The following is a 14779-nucleotide window of genomic DNA, read 5'->3' on the forward strand; positions in this document are numbered from 1 at the left end:
TCGTTTTTTTTTATAAAATTTTATCTTGTTTACATTCTTTTATATTTAAAAAAGATCGTTGGTTTTTTTAAATAAATTAATATATTTTAAATAAATCAAGATGTTATATTATTTTGAAAATAATTAACGAAAAAATTTTTTTTACCAATTTTTATATCTCTACCACAATTTCTATGTTTCTCCCGCATAATACCAAATTTCTCCCGTAATTTGAAAATTTTGACCTGGTAACCCTGTTATGTAGTGTTGTTAATCGACTAAAACGACTAATTAGTCGACTAAAACGACTAATTTAGTCGACTAAAACGACTAATTTAGTCGACTAAAAGAACTAATTAAGTCGACTAAAAGAACTATTTAAGTCGACTAAATTAGTCATAATCGTTATTTTTGAACTTTTTTTAAATTTTTTCAAAGTAAATAGGTAAAAATATATATTGTAAAGATGTTAAAATAAAATTTTAGTGAAGATATCACAGAAAAGTCACAATTATCATAATCGTTATTTTTGAACTTTTTTGAATTTTTTCAAAGCAAATAGGTAAAAATATATATTGTAAAGATGTTAAAATAAAATTTCAGTGAAGATTTACCATAGAAAAGTGACAATTGTCATAATCGTTATTTTTTAACTTTTTTGAATTTTTTTAAATTAAATAGGTAAAAATATACATTGTAAAGATGTTAAAATAAATTTCAGTGAAGATGTACCATAGAAAAGTGACAATTGTCATAATCGTTATTTTTTAACTTTTTTGAATTTTTTTAAAGTATATAGGTAAAAATATATATTGTAAAGATGTTTAAATAAAATTTCAGTGAAGATTTACCATGGAAAAGTGACAATTGTCATAATAGTTATTTTTTAACTTTTTTTAAAGTAAATAGGTAAAAATATATATTGTAATGATGTTAAAATAAAATTTTAGTGAAGATGTACCATTCCCCGAATACTACGGTGCTCCCTTGGCCGATTACATAATCCATCAAAGAGGAAGGAACAAAAAGGATGATTCAGAATTAAAATTTAAAATTATAAAGCTACTAGAACATAATAATGGATTGACGATAAAAAATATAGTGAAAAATTTACCACCTCATCTCAAAATGAGTGATTCGGGAATATCTAGATGCCTTAAATCAATGGGATGGAGTAGAAAAGGGTTGGAAAAGAACCCGATAGACGGAATTCCCCAGATGTTATAAATATTCGTAAAGAATATTGCCTAAATATGATGAACGTGCCATTTCAAAATTATTCTATTTAGACAGGCTTCAATTCCCAGGTCATTTCCCACTATGGATGGGCACCTCTAGGTAAGAGGCCATCCGTCAAACTCCCTCCTTCAAAAAGGAAAAACGTATCGGTTTTATGCACCATAGGAATTAATGGTTTCAAAAAATACATGATTATAGATGGGGCATTTACATCAATAAAATTCAAAACTTACCTGGATGAATTATCATACATTTTACAGTTGAATTTGCTAATAATAATTGATAATGCGCCCATTTACTGAGCTCATATAATAACAGAAAACTATCAAAATATAGTATATCTTCCACCCTATTTCCCTCAATTAAACCTCATTGAGAATTTTTTTGGCGTTTTGAAAAATCAGTATCGTTCTATATATCCTAAACCCAATAACAGAATTCATATAATTGAGGCAATTACTAGCCTATCACTTAATTTCACTAATTTCAATTTCACAGCCTTTTATTCACATACGATACGATATATCGAAGAAGTAATCCGATCTATTCCTTTGAACAATTAATTTAATAAATTATTACACTAGATTATTATATAATATAGATATATTTTTTCGTTATATATATTATGTGCAATACAAATAGAAAAATAAATATTTTTTGATCTTTTATTATGTAAATAAAATATACATTAAATAAAGATTTCACAAGTCATTTTCGAAGCTTTAATTGGTTGCTCGCTGCGTTGAAACTCTCTTATCTAGCATGCAATCTACCGACCGCATCCTATTCTCTTCCCTGCTCAATGGTACGGGACATGAGTTTCTTGAGGCCATACCATCTACCAATCTTCAGCTTCAACTATCCAACAATGAATTTACCCACGCCATCGGCATTCGTCTAAATTGTTCCATCACTCACCCTCACATCTGCTCAGGGTGCAACTCGCCAGTTGACTCGAAGGGTAGACATAGTTTACATTGTCGCTCCTGCAATGGACGATTCATCAGACACAAGCAATGTAATACAATCATCCAACATGCACTGAAATCCGCCCAAATTCCTTCCACTCTAGAACCACAGGATCTTTTTAGATCTGACGGTAAACGTCCTGACGGGATCTCTCAAATCTCATGGAGGAGAGGCCAACTTTTGGTATGGGACTATTCCTGTATTGACCCCTTGGCCCCATCCAACCACGCCATCAACATCCTTGACCAGAAGGAACAACTTAAAACTTCTAAATACACAGAAATAATGAACGATCATTGCTTCATCCCAATCATATCAACCACTCTTGGCACCTTCGGCAAACTCGCCTTAGCATTTTTCAAAAACTTAGGATCACAAATCAGCAAACTCTCAAAAGAATCTCGAGAGGGTTTTTTTCTTCGTCAACGATTATCCATAGCGATTCTCAAAGCTAATTATATCAGTTTCAATGGTAGTCTTCTAGCCAAAGAGCTATTCTAGACAACACTTACGTCCCTTTTTCATTTTTGTTTCCCTGCGTCACACCATCTCCGTTCTTTTTTAAAAATAGTATTATTATATATTTTTCAAACATTTTTAAATATATTAAAACATAAAATATTATATTTTCGTTTTTTTTAATACTTTATATTATTTATTATAAGAAAGGTAAATTTGATAGAAAATAAAATAAACAATGAAGAAATAAGTTAAAAATGGGTAGGTCTATAAGTCGAAAGGCTGCATGATACGAAAGGCTAAAAAATAATATTGAAAATAAAAATAACAAAGAAAATGATTAATGTGTAATTTGATTGATTTATTGCTTTTTTTACGAGAAAAATATTATAATAACATTACATTATAATATATTAAAAAATGGAAATTTTAAGATCTTTTCAATTTTTTTATTAATTCTTTGAAATAAATTGCGGTTTTAATTTTATTTAATTTTACTAATTTTTAATTTATATTTTTAATTAAATTATATTTATTTATTTAAAAAAAATGGAATATAATATATTAAAAAAATGGAAATTTTAAGATCTTTTCAATTTTTTTATTAATTCTTTGAAATAAATTGCGGTTTTAATTTTATTTAATTTTTAATTTATATTTTTAATTAAATTATATTTATTTATTTAAAAAAAATGGAATATAAAATATTAAAAAAATGTAAATTTTAAGATCTTTACAATTTTTTTATTAATTCTTTGAAATAAATTGCGGTTTTAATTTTAATAATTTTTAATTTATATTTTTAATTAAATTATATTTGGTTATTTGAAAAAAATGGATTATAATATTTCAATTTTTTTATTAATTCTTTGAAATAAATTGCGATTTTAATTTTATTTAATTTCATTAATTTTTAATTTATATTTTTTAATTAAATTATATTTGTTTTAAAAAATAATGGAATTTTTAAAATTATATGTATATTCTATTTAAGTTTTTTTTCAAAACTAAATTGATAGTAAGTATAACGATATTGTGAGTGCTGGATTAGAGAAAAGGCTAACATCTTAAACGTAATTTTAAGTATCTTTATTTCATTCTACTCAGAATTAAATTTCCTATCCAATTATGCTTAGATGTATTTTTTTACGTTACCGGTTCAAAAAATAATATTTTTGTCGCGAAAATGTTCGAAGGGAAAAGGCTAACATCTTAAGTTTAATTTTATAAATTTTTATATCATTGAACTCAGAATTAAATTTCCTATTGAAATATGCTTTGATGTATTTTTTTACGTTATCGGTTCAAAAAATAAATTTTTTGTGGTAAAAACGTTGGAAGGGAAAAGGCTAACATCTTAAACGCAATTTTGAATATTTTTATATCATTCTACTCAGAATTAAATTTCCTATCCAATTATGCTTAGATGTATTTTTTTACGTTTCCGGTTCAAAAAATAACATTTTTGTCGCGAAAACGTTCGAAGGGAAAAGGCTAACATCTTAAGTTTAATTTTATAAATTTTTATATTATTGAACTCAGAATTAAATTTCCTATCTAAATATGCTTTGATGTAATTTTTTACGTTATCGGTTCAAAATATAAATTTTAATAATTTTTTTGTGGTAAAAACGTTGGAAGGGAAAAGGCTAACATCTTAAACGCAATTTTAGGTATTATTATATCATTCTACTCAGAATTAAAATTCCTATCTAATATATAGTTTTCCTGTTCCGATGCTGTAGGGGAGGGGCCTATCGGATATCCTCCCTTAGCGATTTTTAATTGTGGGCCTCCTATTGGGGCACCACAGTTTTTGAGTTATTACTCTTAAGCTAAGGTTATGTTAATAAGCTTATCAGCTATATAATTTAAATGAGATATTATCATCCGTTAAGCGTTATTTTGCGTATAATTGTATTGATTATTATCTTTTATAAACTTATTGCTAAATATAAAAGCGCCGGTATGAATAATATATATGTATATGTCTGTGTGTTTGTGTTATTAAGGGGGGGGGGCGGGAGGGTACGTTCCTCAGGGTCTGTGATGCGTTCCTCGTTGGCTAATAGATTATCTGAGGTGATCGCATCCTCCACGTTAGATAGAATTAGCGTATCATAGAAAATTGCTGGGTCGAATTCCTCTGACATGCCATCCAAGTTGGAGATGTTGGGCATATAGACTTCATCATCCAATCGAAGGGGCGTCGACACCATCATCCAGATATCGCTTGATCGATTGGGGGTAAGCCCTCCACATCGATATCATGCAGGATATTATGCGCCGACTCGTTGAGCAACAGTATTTATACATAAAAAGATACAAAATCCCTTAATTTATTTAATAAAACTTTAAATTATTTATAAAGTGATCAAATAACAATACAGCATTATATTTATTAATTAAAATTAAAATATTAAAAATTTCTCGTTCTTTCTGCTTTAGCTCTTTTAGCTTGATGAGGCTTTCTCGATCCTTTTGGCCTCAAAAAACTTAATTCTCCCCCTTTTGAAGTTATTAACTTACTTTTCATTTTTTTACAACCTGTAATTAAAATATCTAATGCTTTCTCTCGTTCATACATATTTAATTCATTCCACTTATTACCTATTTTATACTTCTTAAATTCATCTGCCAAATAAAATTCTCCCATACCAACTAACGATCTTTCTAATTCGTGTCTTTGCATGATTGTAATTTCGTGTAATTTATTTATTAAATTTAAAAGAGGGCAATGTTTCCAATTTGTTATAGATTTAAAAACATAATTCATAGACTCACAATTATTGTTGGTCCATAAATCACAAATTATTTTATTAAGGGATTATAAACATATTCAAAAAGATTAGATTTATTTAAATAATTAAGAAATTTATTATAATTTAAATTTTCACAATATTTTACTAAGGAGTCCATTCTATAATTAAATGTTTCATCACTATCTGCAAAGACTACACTCTCTCTTGAAAATAATTTAGAAATTATATTATTTATCTTGGTTGCATTCACACCTTGCTTATTTTGTAAAAACGATTTAATATTCTTTTTAAGATGCTGAACACATAATAAATGGGTAGATTTTTCAAAAACTTGCTTTAAACTTTTAATTAAAGATAATTCTTCATCAGAACCGAATATTAATTTATTAATATTTATTTTATTTTTTAAAAAAACGGATTTTAATTCAGAAATTTTTTTAGAAAAGGTAGACGTATCCGAATCCGCATGTAAAAAAATTGGACCTAAAAATATAGGAATCCCACCAGTTTTAGCTCTTCTGACACATTTATGCTTAAAAACTAAAGATGTAACGTAAAGATCGCCAAGATTAAAAGTTTTATCAATACCTATAATGCTCTGATTATCAAATGAGCACATGAATTTTAAATTTTTAATCATAAAAGGAGTGTATAATATTAAAGACGGGACTTTATCTTTATCATGTATAATTACCTGGATAAAGGGGTGGGTATGAATTTGATTAATAATTTCTAACATATTATCTGCAAAATTAGGATAAATTTTATTTGATAAATTAATTTTATTTTTAATATTGTATATTTGTTTAATATTTCTTGGTGAATTAAAAATATTATTATTTCTTATTAAATCATTATATATAAATCTAGTAGGTTTTTGCATATTTATAGAATTTTTAATATTATCAATAACACTAGCTGGAGTGCGAATATAAGAATTATCAGATTTTTTTAAGTTACCATGACTAGCGGGCCCTGGATAAGTCCCTATATATTCGACAAGAAAACAATTATAAAAAATTAAATGTGATGATTCCGAAAAAAACTACATATAATAAAAAGAACTGTTGCATCATCTTAATATTGTAAATATTTATATTATTAAAATTATATATACGATCCATCATTATTTACACATTATCATACGATGCTTAACGCGGAGGAATCACCACCTATCGATTATATTAGAGCCTACCCGAAAGGAGTAGTAGCGATCACGGCATTGATGAAGCCGTTTCCCTTCGTCCCAGCCAAGCATATAATGAGTCCTCAGCGAGTCGGCGCACAATATCCTGCATGACATCGATGTGGAGGGCTTACCCCCAATCGATCAATCTATGCCCTGGATGATGGTGTCGACGCCCCTCCGATTGGATGATGAAGTCGATATGCCCAACATCTCCAACTTGGATGGCATGGCAGAGGAATTCGACCCAGCAATTTTCTATGATACGCTAATTCTATCTAACGTGGAGGATGCGATCACCTCAGATAATCTATTAGCCAACGAGGAACGCATCACAGACCCCGAGGAACGTACCCTCCAGCCCCCCCCCCTTAATAACACAAACACACAGACATATACATATATATTATTCATACCTGCGCTTTTATATTTAGCAATTAGTTTATATTAGATAATAATCAATAAAATTATACGCAAAATAACGCTTAACGGATGATAATATCTCATTTTAATTATATAGCTGATAAGCTTATTAACATAACCTTAGCTTAAGAGTTATAACTCAAAAACTGTGGTGCCCCAATAGGCGGCCCACAATTAAAAATCGCTAAGGGAGGATATCCGATAGGCCCCTCCCCTACAGCATCAGAACAGGAAAACTATATAATAGATAGGAATTTTAATTCTGAGTTCAATGATATAAAAATTTATAAAATTAAACTTAAGATGTTAGCCTTTTCCCTTCGAACGTTTTCGCGACAAGTTATTTTTTGAACCGGAAACGTAAAAAAAATACATCTAAGCATAATTGGATAGGAAATTTAATTCTGAGTAGAATGATATAAAAATATTAAAAATTGCATATAAGATGTTAGCCTTTCCCCTTCCAACGTTTTTACCACAAAAAAATTTTTTAAATTTATTTTTTGAACCGATAACGTAAAAAAATACATCAAAGCATATTTAGATAGGAAATTTAATTCTGAGTTCAATGATATAAAAATTTATAATATTAAACTTAAGATGTTAGCCTTTTCCTTTCGAACGTTTTCGCGACAAAAATGTTATTTTTTGAACGGAGAAGTAAAAAAATACATCTAAGCATAATTGGATAGGAAATTTAATTCTGAGTAGAATGATATAAAAATATTCAAAATTGCATATAAGATGTTAGCCTTTTCCCTTCCAACGTTTTTACCACAAAAAAATTTTTAAAATATATTTTTTGAACCGATAACGTAAAAAAATACATCAAAGCATATTTAGATAGGAAATTTAATTCTGAGTTCAATGATATAAAAATTTATAAAATTAAACTTAAGATGTTAAATTTTTCCCTTTGAACGTTTTCGCGACAAAAATGTTATTTTTTGAACGGAGAAGTAAAAAAATACATCTAAGGATAATTGGATAGGAAATTTAATTCTGAGTAGAATGATATAAAAATATTCAAAATTGCATATAAGATGTTAGCCTTTTCCCTTCCAACGTTTTTACCACAAAAAAATTTTTTAAATTTATTTTTTGAACCGATAACGTAAAAAAATACATCAAAGCATATTTAGATAGGAAATTTATATCTGAGTTCAATGATATAAAAATTTATAAAATTAAACTTAAGATGTTAGCCTTTTCACTTCGAACGTTTTCGCGACAAAAATGTTATTTTTTGAACCGGAAACGTAAAAAAATACATCTAAGCATATTTGGATAGGAAATTTAATTCTGAGTAGAATGATATAAAAATATTCAAAATTGCAAATAAGATGTTAGCCTTTTCCCTTCCAACGTTTTTACCACGAAAAAATTTTTAAAATTTATTTTTTGAACCGTTAACGTAAAAAATTACATCAAAGCATATTTAGATAGAAAATTTAATTCTGAGTTCAATGATATAAAAATATATAAAATTAAACTAAAGTTGTTAGCCTTTTCCCTTCAAACGTTTTCGCGACAAAAATGTTATTTTTTGAACCGGAAACGTAAAAAAATACATCTAAGCATAATTGGATAGGAAATTTAATTCTGAGTAGAATGATATAAAAATATTCAAAATTGCATATAAGATGTTAGCCTTTTCCCTTCCAACGTTTTTACCACAAAAAAATTTTTAAAATATATTTTTTGAACCGATAACGTAAAAAAATACATCAAAGCATATTTAGATAGGAAATTTAATTCTGAGTTCAATGATATAAAAATTTATAAAATTAAACTTAAGATGTTAAATTTTTCCCTTTGAACGTTTTCGCGACAAAAATGTTATTTTTTGAACCGGAAACGTAAAAAAATACATCTAAGCATAATTGGATAGGAAATTTAATTCTGAGTAGAATGATATAAAAATATTCAAAATTGCATATAAGATGTTAGCCTTTTCCCTTCCAACGTTTTTACCACAAAAAAATTTTTAAAATATATTTTTTGAACCGATAACGTAAAAAAATACATCAAAGCATATTTAGATAGGAAATTTAATTCTGAGTTCAATGATATAAAAATTTATAAAATTAAACTTAAGATGTTAAATTTTTCCCTTTGAACGTTTTCGCGACAAAAATGTTATTTTTTGAACCGGAAACGTAAAAAAATGCATCTAAGCATAATTGGATAGGAAATTTAATTCTGAGTAGAATGATATAAAAATATTCAAAATTGCATATAAGATGTTAGCCTTTTCCCTAATCCAGTACTCACAATATCGTTATACTTACTATCAATTTAGTTTTGAAAAAAAAACTTAAATAGAATATACATATAATTTTAAAAATTCCATTATTTTAAAATAACCAAATATAATTTAATTAAAAATATAAATTAAAAATTAATGAAATTAAATAAAATTATAATCGCAATTTATTTCAAAGAATTAATAAAAAAATTGAAATATTATAATCCATTTTTTTAAAATAACCAAATATAATTTAATTAAAAATAAAAATTAAAAATTAAATAAAAATAGAACCGCAATTTATTTCAAAGAATTAATAAAAAAAATTGAAAAGATCTTAAAATTTCCATTTTTTTAATATATTATATTCCATTTTTTTTAAATAAATAAATATAATTTAATTAAAAATATTAAATTAAAAATTAATAAAATTAATAAAATTAATAAAATTAAATAAAATTAAAACCGCAATTTATTTCAAAGAATTAACAAAAAAATTGAAAAGATCTTAAAATTTCCATTTTTTTAATATATTATAATGTAATGTTATTATAATATTTTTCTCGTAAAAAAAGCAATAAATCAATCAAATTACACATTAATCATTTTCTTTGTTATTTTTATTTTCAATATTATTTTTTAGCCTTTCGTATCATGCAGCCTTTCGACTTTTAGACCTTGCGGTTAAAAATGATCATATGAAAAAAGTGTTTATAAATAGTTTCGGGATAATATTATATTTTATTTATTTTGTTATTTTTTTATAATTTTTATTTTTTTAATATTAATTTAATTGTTTATATTTTTAATAATTATTTTTTTCCAAGATAAAAAAAATAAATAACTTATAATATTTTTTTCTTATAATTATAGTCTAACTGGCACCATTTTAATTTAAGAAAAGATATAAATTTTTAGAATATACTGATGGAATAAAAAGATTAATTTTAAGAATAGTATTGTAATTGTAAAATTTTAAATCATGATTTAAATCAGAGACCTGTAGAGGTACCATGTGCAAGGTCATGCCGGGATTTTTTAAAAAAATTGGATTTGGATTGATGGGGCCGAACATTTTTAAGAAAATTCGGGCCGGGTCGGGTGTTTTTATATAAATTTATCAATTTATGATTAATTTTTTATGTAAAATATTTTATTTTATTTATAGAAACTAGATACCATATAATAAATATCGTTTAATTAGAGAAATTATATCAATAAATTTCTGTATTTAAATTAATTCGAGCCGGGCTGGTAAATTTTTTTTAAAAAAATTTCGTTCCGTCCGGGGTAAACTTTTTTAAAAATATTTCGGGCCAGGCCTGGCCTGAAAAATTAGGCTCGATGCAGATCACTAATTCAAAGCTATTATTTGAATATTTTGTTATACAATATTATAACCTTCTTATAGCAATTATATTGAAGTCAATATAATTGCAAAATATTAGAAGTTAAATTACATAATTATAAAATAGTATAGGGGAGACTAGGGTTAGGTAAACCCCGGGGCTTGGAAAACCATTTAATCTCATTTTAAAATTAAATACACAGAAGGTTAAAATTTTATCCTAATATAGTTTTCATTTAATTGATCATATTACAAAAAAGTATAAGAGTCGGTTATTTTTATTTTATTTGTCATGATTCTCTAATAAGTGGTTGCCCAGGCCTTCCCAGTTTCCCTTAATACGGAATTTACATGTTTTTTTTCCATATTAGACTATTTGGTAAATCAGATATTTCCCGTTCATGTCATGATATTAAAAATTTAACTATCTCCGAGGCGGGAAAAAATTTTCAAAATTATAATGGGTAGGACTGGGCTTGGAACCTCAAAATTAATATTAGCTTGCACCTGACTTGGGAATATCTTTTACAAATTATCAAGGGTTGAGCTGGGCATGATAAACTTTTTTATAATTATAAGATCTTGGATGCTTCTTAATATTGTGAGCTTGAACCTGGCATGACATCTATCGTAAAAAGTGAATAAAAATCTCATTCCCCGTCATTTTTGACAGGCTTTCTACTAGTTAATATAAAACCCGGCCGAAGGCCGGCAAAAGCAGGCCGAAGGCCCGCAAATGGGGGATATGGGGGACGAAGCCCCCCACAAATTTTTTCAGTTGAGCCCCCAGAGATTGTAAAGGTTAGCGACGCCCCTGCTTGCATACTTGATTTCTTCCTTGATTTCCAATATTATGATTATCGTTATGTCTTTGAATAAATGTTGAATTGTTATATCTGTTATATCTGTATATAATCATAATTGAATCTATAATTATTATAGTTATTGTTATTATAACTAGCTCTATTATCAAATCTTGAAGAATTATTCGATCCTGGATAGTTTGCCCTGACGTTGTTGTAATAATTCGCGTTATATTTCTGATATATAGGGTTGTAATTATTTAATTGATAATTATTTATTTGAAAGTCATAGCCTCTTGTTGTCCATCGTTGTCTGTTATCGTAATTAGATTATAAATTTTGCCTTTCGTCATGGTCTCCATATCTCACCATCTGTTTATTTTCTTCTATTTTCCTACCTCTTTGCCTCTACATGTTTCACGGTTATTTCATCTTCTGTTTTTTCGTTTAAAGAAATATTTTCAACATTAGCAATTATATTTTTTTAAAATTCTAACTCCAGAAAATTATCTCTTAAAGTAAGAACTTCTGCTAATGTAATGTTTTCTTTTAAAATAATTTACTGCCTAATACTTTTGCTGATTGACGAAATTTTTACTTTTTCAATAACTCTATTATCATTTAGCAAACATTCATTTTTTAAAATTCATAATCTACTTACCCAATTGATGTAACTTTCATTTTTACCTTGTACAGCTGCGTTATATAATAATAAGTTGGAACTTGTAGAATTCCTCGGATGTAATAACCTGAATTTTTCAATCAATATCGATGGATTGATGAAGTGGGTAGGTGAACATATTGATTTGAGCTTGATATATACTTCATCTGGTAGTCTTCTTGTAAAAGATCCTGCTTTTTCGATGTCCGAGATCTGAGTATCTTTGAAGATGTCTTCGAATCTACTCAAAAATAGATCGCCATTGCCTGAGTATATTAGAAATTCAATATTTATATTATCATTATTATTGGGAATCTGTTTCATATTTATTTACGATTTCCTCGAATATGTAGCGGAAATGCCACCATGAAGTTTTCTAAATTTATTATGCAATTGTCCATAATGTTTACTGGTAATAGGTATAACAAATTTAGGGATTTTATTTATCAATTCAAATTACAATCATATAATATATTTTCATGCTTATATAGCTTGTGAAAATCAATTTATATAAACCAAAAATCAATTTAATAATTTACATAAACGAAAAATCAATTTAATAATTTACATAAACAAAAAATCAATTTAATAATTTATACAAACGAAAAAAAATTTAAATCAAACTATTGAGTTTATATCACAAAATGAGTCTGCAAGGTTAGTATTAAGTTAATAACGAAAAAGAACAGGTCATCTCAACAATATATTTGGTGAATTCCATATCAAATCAACCAAGGTTTCAACCCGACCCCCTTCAATTTTTCTTAAATTTTGTACACTGGTAGTATATACTATAACTACCTTCCAACATTGTTTACCCGCTAAGATATGGCCGTTTAAAGCGCGAAAAAATGGTACATTTTTGACAAAATGCACCTCATTTATTTTCAAATATCTCGAGAAATAATTAAGTTAGAAAAATAAATTTTATTTTGTAGCTTAATAAAAGTTCTTTAAAATGACATAAAAATAAATATGATAGACATTTGATTAATAACCAGATGTGTAAAACCCGGAATCGCCATAGAAAAAAAAAGTATTTTTTTTTCAAATTTTTTTTCCTGTAGATAGATATCACACTGCTTTATATTTGTACAAAATCCTAGACTGGGATGAACATGGGTTTAGGAGTTATGGCTCTTTGTATGGCTAATAAATTTAACATTAATATCATCATATTTTAATTTAATGAATAGTTATATTTAAAAATTATGTCTAAATGACAGGCCCTTACTTTTTTTTTATTATTTATCAAAATTTTTGAGAAGTGGCTGCAATAATGAGCTTTGTTTAACACTTTAGTTAAATCTTGTCCCGAAGTTACTTGACAAAATAATTCTAAACATATTTATAACTTTCTTTGCCTCAAATTGCATTACATATAATACAATCAAAATTTATAATTAAAATATATCATATATTATAATCATCCAAGGAATTTTAATAAATTATGACTTTTGTTTTCGTCTAGGGGAATAAAAGCTTGGAACTATGTGTTCCAGAAATTATCTTTGCTCTCATAAATCTGCTTTCAAAATGACTTTCTATGTTCATATATTCATTATTGCTCACAAATATCCCCATAGATATTATTTCTTGCATAGTTAAATAAATCTATTGTTGTCAATATGTGATGTTCATATGGACGTTGCAAGCTTGCTCGAGCTGCTAATCGTTTTGTAACGGCCCCCAAAATGTCGCATGGACTCTTACCTTGTGCGGTTTCAAAAAATGTCACTCAGCCTTTATCCCAAAATCATTTTCATGATTGTAGAGATTAATGAAATCTTTTATTTTTATATTGGCTACTGCTTCATCAGAAAAATAATAAATTTTATGCACTCTATTAAATCTTTCCTTCAAGAATACGATCAATTTTTAAAATAAATAAAACACATGCGTTATGCTTTAAACAATCTGATATAACCACTAAATTTTCATGTTTTATTATGTTGTTCTCACGGTAATAAATTATAAAAAAGTTAGTGGCTTGATTATTGATCTGATTAAATCCTTGTGCATGGTTCTGCACTACAAATGAATAGTTTTCTAAAAAGTCTGCAATAACTAAGAATTCGCCAACATTTAAATTGAATTTTAAAAAGTTTCGAATTAATGATTATCGTGAAACTATAAACAAATGAGGAATTAAATTGTTTTATTCAATTAAATAATCTACAGATTCGTCACGGATTTTGTCAGTGTTTCGAGGGTAGTTCGATCAACTGCTATCCATTGTTTGAATGTTTTATGATCTATAGAATTCTCGTCAAAATATATTAAGCCTTTCTTTTTGGTAGATTATTTTATGCTAAATAAAATATTTAAAATTATTTTGTCAAGTAATTTTAATTTCGAGATAAAATTTAACTAAAGTTTTAAACAGCTCATTATCCCAGCCACCTCTCAAATTTTTTTTATAAAGATAAAAAAAAGTAAGGGCTTATCATTTAGACATAATTTTTAAATTAACATTATTTCATACATTAAATTAAAATATGATGATATTAATGTTAAATTTGTTCAATTTTAGCCATATAAAGAGTGATAATTCCTAAATCCATGTTCATCGCAGTTTAGGATTTTGTACAAATATAAAGCAGTGTGATATCCATTTACAGAAAAAAAATTTTGAAAAAAAATCCTTTTTTTTTCTATGGCCATTTCAGGTTTTACACATCCGGCTATCGATATTAATAAGA

The sequence above is a fragment of the Gordionus sp. m RMFG-2023 genome, chromosome 4 (assembly GCF_954871325.1).
Source record: "Gordionus sp. m RMFG-2023 chromosome 4, tfGorSpeb1-WG-v2, whole genome shotgun sequence".
NCBI lineage: Eukaryota > Metazoa > Nematomorpha > Gordioida > Chordodea > Parachordodidae > Gordionus > Gordionus sp. m RMFG-2023.